The sequence below is a fragment of the Pongo pygmaeus genome, chromosome 16 (assembly GCF_028885625.2).
Source record: "Pongo pygmaeus isolate AG05252 chromosome 16, NHGRI_mPonPyg2-v2.0_pri, whole genome shotgun sequence".
Lineage (NCBI taxonomy): Eukaryota > Metazoa > Chordata > Mammalia > Primates > Hominidae > Pongo > Pongo pygmaeus.
In genome coordinates, this window is record NC_072389.2 from 26319161 (window position 1) to 26328615 (window position 9455).

Genomic DNA, 9455 nt, shown 5'->3' on the forward strand with positions numbered 1-9455 from the left:
TCGCTTGAATCCGGGAGGCAGAGGTTGCAGTGAGCTGAGATCACACCATTGCACTCCAGCCTGGGCAACAAAAGCAAAACTCAGTCTCAAAAAATAATAATTAAAAATAAATAAATAAATGAAAGCATAGTATATAGGGACAAGAAACAGCATCTATCTTTTTTTTTTTTGAGACAGAGTCTTGCTCTGTCACCCAGGCTGGAGTGCAGTGGCGCGATCTCTGCTCACTGTAAGCTCTGCCTCCCAGGTTCATGCCATTCTCCTGCTTCAGCCTCCCGCGTAGCTGGGACTACAGGTGCCCGCCAGCACGCCTGGCTAATTTTTTTTTTTTGTATTTTTAGTAGAGACGGGGTTTCACCGTGTTAGCCAGGATGGTCTCGATCTCCTGACCTCGTGATCCACCTGTCTCAGCCTCCCAAAGTGCTGGGATTACAGGCTTGAGCCACCGCGCCTGGCATTTTTTTTTTTTTTTTTAGACGGAGTCTTGCTCTTGTCGCTCAGGCTGGAGTGCAATGGCATGATTTCTGTTCACTGCAACCTCCCTCTCCTGGGTTCAAGCGATTCTCCTGCCTTAGCCTCCGGAGTAGCTGAGATTACAGGTGCCTGCCACCATGCCTAGCTAAATTTTGTATTTTTACCATGTTGGCCAGGGTGGTCTCAAACTCCTGACCTCGGGTGACCCACCTGCCTCAGCCTCCCAAAGTGCTGGGATTACAGGCATGAGCCACTGCGCCTGGCCTATCATGTTTTTTTTAAAAGGCTGATCTGTTGTTTATTTTCTTATTCATCAATTCCTTTGAGCCACATGAGCTGGGTTGAAATAACACCGTTTTCCTCAATTTTTTAGAAAACTAAAGCCTGTAATCAGCTTTCCTTCATTTTTCCCTAATGTCTTCCATTTGGTGTTCACGTGTTCTTAGGCTTCTCCTGGTTGTGACGTGCTTTCAGATTCCATGACCTTCACAGAGGACTGGTCAGGTGTACTGCAAGATGTTCCTCTACTCCGGTTTGTGTGGTGTTTTCCTCATGCTGATGCTAGGGCCGTGGATTGGGGGGTGACGTGCTTTCTCGGGCCATCCTGTTAATAAGGTCATGTGCATTGACCATCTCACGCAGTCCTGGGACCTGTCATATGGACAGGTGCTCCCTGAAGTGTGGCTGCGGTGTGTGTGTATGTGTGTGCCTTAGAGACAGACACGTCTGCTTCCTTGGGAAATCATACTTGGTTTTATTTAATTCTATTTAATTAAATTGTATGGGAAGTCCGCTATGCTTTTACTTCAAAGCTGAATTCCTTAAACTATCCATGATTTTATATTTTCATTCGAGACTGTTAGGCCCTTTATCTCTTCTCTGAAGCCACACCTGGCTTGCTCAGAGAAAGTTTCACCTGCATTCTGCAATGTAAATTATTACATGAGTTCACTTTCTCTCACAACCCATGACTCGGGGGCCACATCCTTCCCAGACAGCTCTTAATATTCTTCTCCTGAGAATATGGCCAAGAACCACAAGACTTTCTCAGTCCCTCTGGAAGCAACGGAAATGGACTGTTTCACAGCCTGCCACATCCTGCATCGGCAAAACTGTCCCGTCCGGGGCCTCCCAGCACAAACCACACCGGCAAAAAGCTCTGCCTCGCAGAGCACTAAGGAGTGCAGGGCTGCGGTGCATCCACCTGGGAAGTAGCCGTGGCCCATCCAGGGCTTGGTTTTGGATCTGCCGTGCGTGTTCGCCATACTGAAGATCACTTGTATTCATTTGGTGCAGGTCTAAGCCGCAGCAGGCTCCGGAAGAGCACCCCAGGAATGCACAACTCTGAGAGGTACTCGGGAGGTTGAGGCAGGAGAATCGCTTGAACCCAGGAGGGGGAGGTTGCAGTGAGCCAAAATGCTCACTGCAATGAACACTTATGTAAACGTATCTGTATGAGTCCCAGATTTAAATTATTTTGAGGACATAGCTAGGAGGGGAATTGCTGAGTCATAGTAATTCTATGCTTAAATTTTTTAGGAACTGCCAAATTTTTCCACAGCAGTGGCGTCATTTTACATTGCCACCAGCAATGTGTTGGCTCCGTGTTTTCCATGTTCTCACCAATACTTGTTATTTTCTAGGTGCCTTTTTTCTTTTCTTTGTTGTTGTTGTGGGTTTTTTTTTTGGTCATCCTAGTAGGTATGAAGTGGTTGCTTATTCTTTTTAAATATACTTCTGAAGTCCAGGCTTTTTGAGATGGAGTTTTGCTCTTGTTGCCCAGGCTGGGGTGCAATGGCACGATCTCGGCTCACTGCAACCTCTGCCTCCCGGGTTCAAGTGATTCTCCTGCCTCAGCCTTCCGAGTAGCTGGGATTACAGGAATGTACCACCATGCCTGTCTAATTTTGTATTTTTAGTAGAGATGGGGTTTCTCCATGTTGGTCAGGCCGGTCTCGAATTCCCAACATCAGGTGATCCGCCTGCCCTGGCCTCCCACAGTGCTGGGATTACAGGTGTGGGCCACCATTCCTGGCTTCAGCCCATACTTTCTTTTTCTAAAACATTGTAGGTGTTGTCCCATTGTCTTTGGCATTAAATGTTATTCTATTTTAATGTCTGAGGCCACAATCAAGAATAATTAAACACAAATAGGGTATAAATAATGTTAAGGAAGGATTGTTGATTTTGTTGGGTGTGATGGTAAAATTGTGGTTAGGTTAATGTCTTTATTACAGATAACTACTAAAGTATTTATAGCTTAAATGATTATGTTGGGGATTTACACTTTTAAAAATCTCATAAGGAAAAAAGTGAGTGTGTGAGCAAGAGTGGATATAGATTTGCCAACAGATGACACCTGTTACCACCCCAAGGAGGATAGCAAATAGAATAACAGCTGGGTGTGGTGGCTCACACCTATAGTCCCAGCTACTTGGGAGGCTGAGGCAGGAGGATCACTTGAGGCAGGGGAGTGTTTGAGGCTGGGCTGTAGTGTTCTATATTCATGCGTATGAATAGTCACTGCACTCCAGCCTGGGCAACACATGGTAAGACCTCTTCTCTTCAAAAAAAAAAAAAAAAAAAAAAAAAAAGGCTAGGCACAGTGGCTCACACCTGTAATCCCAGCACTTTGGGAGGCCGAGGAGGGCGGATCACAAGGTCAAGAGATTGAGACCCTCCTGGCCAACATGGTCAATCCCCGTCTCTACTAAAAATACAAAAATTAGCTGGGCGTGGTGACACATGCCTGTAATCCCAGCTACTTGGGAGACTGAGGCAGGAGAATTAGCCTGGCATCAGAGTGAGACTCTGTCTAAAAAAAAGGCATAACAATGCCTGCCATTGGCTGGGCACAGTGGCTCATGCCTGTAATCCCAGCACTTTGGGGGGCCCAGGCGGGAGGATCACAAGGTCAGGAGATCGAGACCATCCTGGCTAACACGGTGAAACACTATCTCTACTAAAAATTAAAAAAAAATTAGCTGGGCATGGCATCATGCGCCTCTAGTCCCAGCTACTTGGGAGGCTGAGGCGGGAGAATCGCTTGAACCTGGGAGGCGGAGGTTGCAGTGAGCTGGGATCGAGATCATGCCACTGCACTCCAGCCTGGGCAACAGAGTGAGACTCCACCTAAAACAAAACAAAACAAAGTAAAACAAAACAAAAACAAAACAATGCCTGGCACCAGGAGTACAGGTGTAGCAGTCTCAGAATGTCAACTCACTCCATAGTTTGCAGATGTCATGGTCACCAAGAAAGACCCAACTCATATAGGCGGTGAACAACACTTTACTCACATTGAGAAGAGGCAGGGCAAGATCAGCTTCAACAGTGGGCATCAGTCTCCCAAGGCAACCTTCAGTCTACACGGGGTGGTGTTCGGCTTGCACCTCTCCTGTGCTGTAGACAAAAGATCCTGTGTCCTCCCCACCAGGAAAGATGGAATAGTGAGGTTGGCCAAGTACTACATAAAGCACATGCTTTAGAAGAACAAAGAAGACAATATTGAGTCTGAAACAGAGAAAGATATTACCACACAGGGAAATAAACCCAGTCCAAGTTGCAAGGGCTTTTTTTTTTTTGAGACGGAGTCCCACTCTGTTGCCAGGCTGGAGTGCAGTGGCATGATATCGGCTCACTGCAACCTCTGCCTCCCAGGTTCAAGTGATTCTCCTGCCTCAGCCTCCCACATAGCTGGGACCACAGGTGTGCGCCACCACACCAAGCTAATTTTTGTATTTTGAGTAGAGATGGGGTTTCACCATGTTGGCCAGGATGGTCTCTATTTCTTGACCTTGTGATCCGCCTGCCTTTGCTTCCCAAAGTGCTCGCATTACAGGCTTGAGCCACTGCACCTGGCCACCCAAGGCCTATTCTAATGCTGCCAAACAGGGGTCAAAAGATTGCACACACGTGACTGCCTTTCCTAGCAAGATTAAAAGTTGAAAGATCAGCAGGAAGTTGCTAACTGATTAACGTGGGTAGTGTATATAAAGTTATGTGAATTGCATGCTTTCTCCCTTCTTTATCTGTGTGTTTGAGAACATCCGTAATGAAGGTATTTATGGTGGCTGGGTGAGGTGGCTTACGCCTGTAATCCCAGCACTTTGGGAGACCAAGGCAGGCAGATCACTTGCCTACTTTAACTTATATTCCTTTATTCAGGGAGAGAAGTTATTGAGATGTTAACTGATTGTAGGCAAAGGGAAGAAACATGGAAGTCAGGTTTGTTGGTGGAGGAAAAATGGTACTAAAGACTCTGCCCAACAAATATTCAGAATCCAGAAATGTTCGTATTTCTCCGTGGTTCAATTTCTCATGTGTCACTTTCCATTATAAGGATTCTGGGGAGCAAATAAGATACGATTCTTCCAGGTATCAACCCAGAGTCTTTTTCTTTTCTTTTTTTTTTTTTTTTTTTTGAGACGGAGTCTTGCTCTGTCGCCCAGGCTGGAGTGCAGTGGCACAATCTTGGCTCACTGCAACCTCTGCCTCCCAGGTTCAAGCAATTCTTCTGGCACAGCCTCCTGAGTAGCTGGGATTACAGGCCCATGCCACCATGCCTGCTAATTTTTGTATTTTTAGTAAAGACAGTGTTTCACCATATTGGTCAGGCTGGTCTTGAACTCCTGACTTCATGATCCACCCTCCTTGGCCTCCCAAAGTGTCATCCCAGGATTACAAGCATGAGTTCGGCGCCTGGCCAAAATGGTGTTTTTTTTTTTTTTTTTTTTTGAGACAGAGTCTTGCCCTGTCACCCAGGCTGGAGTGCAGTGGCGCGATCTCAGCTCACTGCAAGCTCCACCTCCCGGGTTCATGCCATTCTCCTGCCTCAGCCTCCCATGTAGCTGGGACTACAGGTTCCTGCCACCACGACCAGCTAATTTTTTGTATTTTTAGTAGAGATGGGGTTTCACTGTGTTAGCCAGGATGGTCTCGATCTCCTGACCTCGTGATCCGCCCACCTCAGCCTCCCAAAGTGTCATCCCAGGATTATAGGCGTGAGCCACTGCACCTGGCCCAAAATGGTGATTTTTATAATTCAATCATTCTGTTTACTAATGGAATCTTTTTTTTTTTTTTTTTTTTTTCTGGGACAGAGGCTCACTCTATCACCCAGACTGGAGTGCAGAGGCCTAATCTGGGCTCACTGTCACCCCAGCCTCCTGAGTTCAAGCGATTCCTCTGCCTCAGCCCTCTGAGTAGCTGGGATTACAGGAGTGCACCACCATGCCTGGCTCATTTTTGTATTTTTATTGGAGAGGTCTTTCATCACATTGGCCAGGCTGGTCTCAAACTCCTGACCTCGTGATCTGCCCACCTCAGCCTCTCAAAGAGCTTGGATTATAGGCGTGAGTGGCAGGAATCTGTTAATGTGCATCTTGGCATATACACTGAGACACACACACACACATATATTCCAATATATATCAACGTATGTGATAGCCTCACCTAGGTCAAGATATGGTAAATTTATTTTCTTTCTTTTTTTCACTTTTTTTTTTTTTTTTTGAGACAGACACTTGCTCTGTCACCCAGGCTGGAGTGCAGTGACGCAATCTCAGCTCACTGCAACCTCCGCCTGCCGAGTTCAAGGAATTTTCATGCCTCAACCTCCTGAGTAGCTGGGATTACAGGCATGTACCAACATGCCTGGCTAATTTTTGTATTTTTGGTTTTGCCATGTTGTCCAGGCTGGTCTCAAACTCCTAGCCTCAAGTGATCCAGCTGCCTTGGCCTCCCAAAGTGCTGGGATTACAGATGTGAAACACTGCGCTCAGCCTTTCCTTTCTTTTCTCCTTCCTTCCTTACTTCTTGTGACTGGTATTGCTCAGTCACTGAAGTGATAGGCTGCGGTGCACTGACACAATCATAGCTCACTGCAGCCTCAAACTGTTGAGCTCAAGCAATCCTCCTGCCTCAGCCTCCTGAGTAGCTGAGACTACAGGCACACACCAGCATGCCATGCTAATTTTTAACTTTTTGTAGAGATGGGATCTCACTATGTTGCCCAGGCTGGTCTCTAACTCCGGGGCTCAAGTGACCCTCTCGCCTAGGCCTCCCAAAGTGCTGGGATTACAGGTGTGAGCCATTGCACCCAGCCAAGATACGGCAGATTTCTAGTACCCCAGAGAGCTCCTTCCTGATCTAACTTTCCCACAAAGGAAACTACTCTTCTGACTTCAATCATCGTCAGTTCTGCCTTCCTGCGCTTCATCTAAGTGGGCTGGTACAGTGCACTGTCTCTCATACCTGGCTCCCTCTATTCACCCATGTCGTTGAACGTTCCTACCGCTTCATTTTTCTTTTTTGGCTGTGTAGTATTCCATGATGTGACTATCACCACTTATTCACTCTCCTGTTGATGGACATTTAGGTTGTTTTCATTTGGGGCTCTTATGAATAAAAATGGCAATGAACATTTTTTTTTTTTTGAGATGGAGTCTTGCTCTGTCACCCAGGCTGGAGTGCAGTGGCACGATCTCCGCTCACTGCAAGCTCCGCCTCCCAGGTTCACACCATTCTCCTGCCTCAGCCTCCCGAGTAGCTGGGACTACAGGTGCCCGCCACCACGCCCAGCTAATTTCTTTTTGTATTTTTAGTAGAGACGGAGTTTCATCATGTTAGCCAGGATGGTCTTGATCTCCTGAGCTCGTGATCCGCCCGCCTCGGCCTCCCAAAGTGCTGGGATTACAGGCATGAGCCACCGCACCCGGCCAACATGGAGATTCTTTACATTGTTCTACCCTGGTGTATGTCTTAAGATTTTTGTAATAAAAAGTCAAAAACAGGCCAGGAGCAGTGCTCCCAGCACTTGGGAGGCTAAGGCAGTTGGATGACTGGAGGCCAGGAGTTCAAGACTAGCCTGGGGAACATAGCAAGACACCGTCTCTACTAGAAATACAAAACAATTAGCTGGGTGTGGTGGCAAGCGCCTGTAATCCCAACTACTGCGGAGGCTGAGGCATGAGAATCTCTTGCACCTGGGAGACGGAGGTTGCAGTGAGCTGAGATCGCACCACTGTACTCCAGCCCAGACCACAGAAGGAGACTCTTCTCAGAAAAAAAAACCACAGACCTCTCTCTGTGAAATGCAGTGCAACATAAGGAAAAGAGCCTAAGCTTAACAGCCAAACAGACCTCAACATGAATCCTCCTGTGGGCAACTGCTGGAAATGGAAGCTCGTTCAAATCACCTGTTTTATCTATAAACACTGAGCACATCCAGCAAATAAATATTTTAAGAAAAATATTTCAATATGTAAACAGGCAAAACACTACCTAATGCTGAATAACTGGTAGCTTTTTTTTTTCTTCTTTTTTTGAGACTCAGTCTCCCTCTGTTGACCAGGATGGAGTGCAGTGGCATGATGTCAGCTCACTGCAACCTCCACCTCCTGGGACCAAGTGATTCTTGTGCCTCAGCCTCCCAAGTACGTGGGATTACAGGTGCCCACCACCACGCCTGGCTAATTTTTGTATTTTTAGTAGAGATGATGTATCGCCACATTGGCCAGGCTGATCTCAAACTTCTGACCTTAAATAATCCACCCCGCTTAGCCTCCCAAAGTGCTGGGATTACAGGCATGGTAGCTATTATTAAACCTGAGCAATCTAAACAATGATGTGATCACCCTATTGAAGGAAAATAGGGTAAGCCAAGAGCACTAAAAAATGACTCCCATTTCTTACACTGTACCAAAACTGGTAAAATTTCCTACTCTCAAAGATAATAGCTTTCCTAGGAAAAAAGGGAAAAAAATCCATAAATTTAAAAAACCAAAAATAAAAAAATTCCATCTTCTCTATACCTCACATCATATGCAAAAATTAATACAAAATAGATTGTAGACCTAATAGTGAAATGTAAAACTAAAAAATTCTATGAAGAAAACATAGAACTAAAAATCTTTGTGACACTGGCCAGGTGCGGTGGCTCACACCTGTAATCCCAGCACTTTGAGAGTTTGGGAAGCCAAGGCAGGTGGATCATCTGAGACCAGAGTTTGAGAACAGCCTGGCCAACATGGTGAAACCTTGTCTCTACTAAAAATGCAAAAGTTAGCTGGGCATAGTGGTGCATGCCTGGTATCTTGGCTACTTGGGAGACTGAGGCACAAGAATCACTTGTACCCGAGAGGTGGAGGTTGCAGTGAGCCAAGATTGCGCCACTGCACTCCAGCCTGGATGACAGAGTGAGACTCTGTCGCAGATTAAAAGAAAAAAAAAAAAAACTTTGTGACACTGGCTTAAGCAAAACTTCTTAGCTATGACAGCAAATCACAGTCCATAAAAAGAACAAATTGATAAACTGGATTTCATAAAAATTAAGAACTATTAGTCTTACAAACACATCATTAAGAAAAAGAAAAAGTTGGCCAGGCACAGTGGCTCATGCCTGTAATCCCAGCACTTTGGGAGGCTAAGGCAAGTGGACCACCTGAGGTCGGGAGTTCGAGACCAGCCTGACCAACAGGAGAAACCCTGTCTCTCCCAAAAATACAAAAATTAGCCGGGCGTGGTGGCGTATGCCTGTAATCCCAGCTACTTGGGAGGCTGAGGCAGGAGAATCACATGAACCCAGGAGGCGGAGGTTGCAGTGAGCCAAGATTGCGCCATTGCACTCCAGCCCGGGCAACAGTGCGAGACTCCATCTCAAAAAAAAAAGAAAAAAGGAAAAAGAAAATGTGGCCAGAAGTTGTGTGTTGCACCTATAATCCCAACACTTTCAGGGGCTGAACAAGGAAGACTGCTTCATCCCAGGAGTTCAAAACCAGCCTGGTAATAAAGTAATAAAACCCTGTCTCTACAGAGAAATTTAAAAATTAGCCAGGCATGTGGCAGGCACCTGTAGTCCCAGCTACTAAGGAGGCTGAGCCAGAAGGATCGCTTGAGCCTGCGAGGTTGAGGCAGCAGTGAGTCAGAGTTGTACCACTGTACTCCAGCCTAGGCGACAGAGAGAGACCCTGTCTCAAGGG

At 46.3% G+C, this 9455-nt stretch overlaps 1 protein-coding gene across 6 annotated transcripts in view; it reads right to left on the reverse strand.

Moving 5' to 3' along the window:
• Window positions 1-9131, reverse strand: part of LOC134737581 (E3 ubiquitin-protein ligase HERC2-like) — a 47250-nt gene extending 38119 nt beyond the window's left edge. The window contains exon 1 of one of the 6 annotated variants that reach the window (XM_063653245.1): window positions 3774-9128. The gene's annotated coding sequence lies outside the window, so the exon portion shown is untranslated. Of the gene's footprint in view, window positions 1-3773 lie in introns of all 6 variants that reach the window. The other 5 variants (XM_063653243.1, XM_063653248.1, XM_063653247.1 and 2 more) reach the window with 5 other exon arrangements.
• Between the last annotated feature and the right edge of the window lie 324 nt (window positions 9132-9455).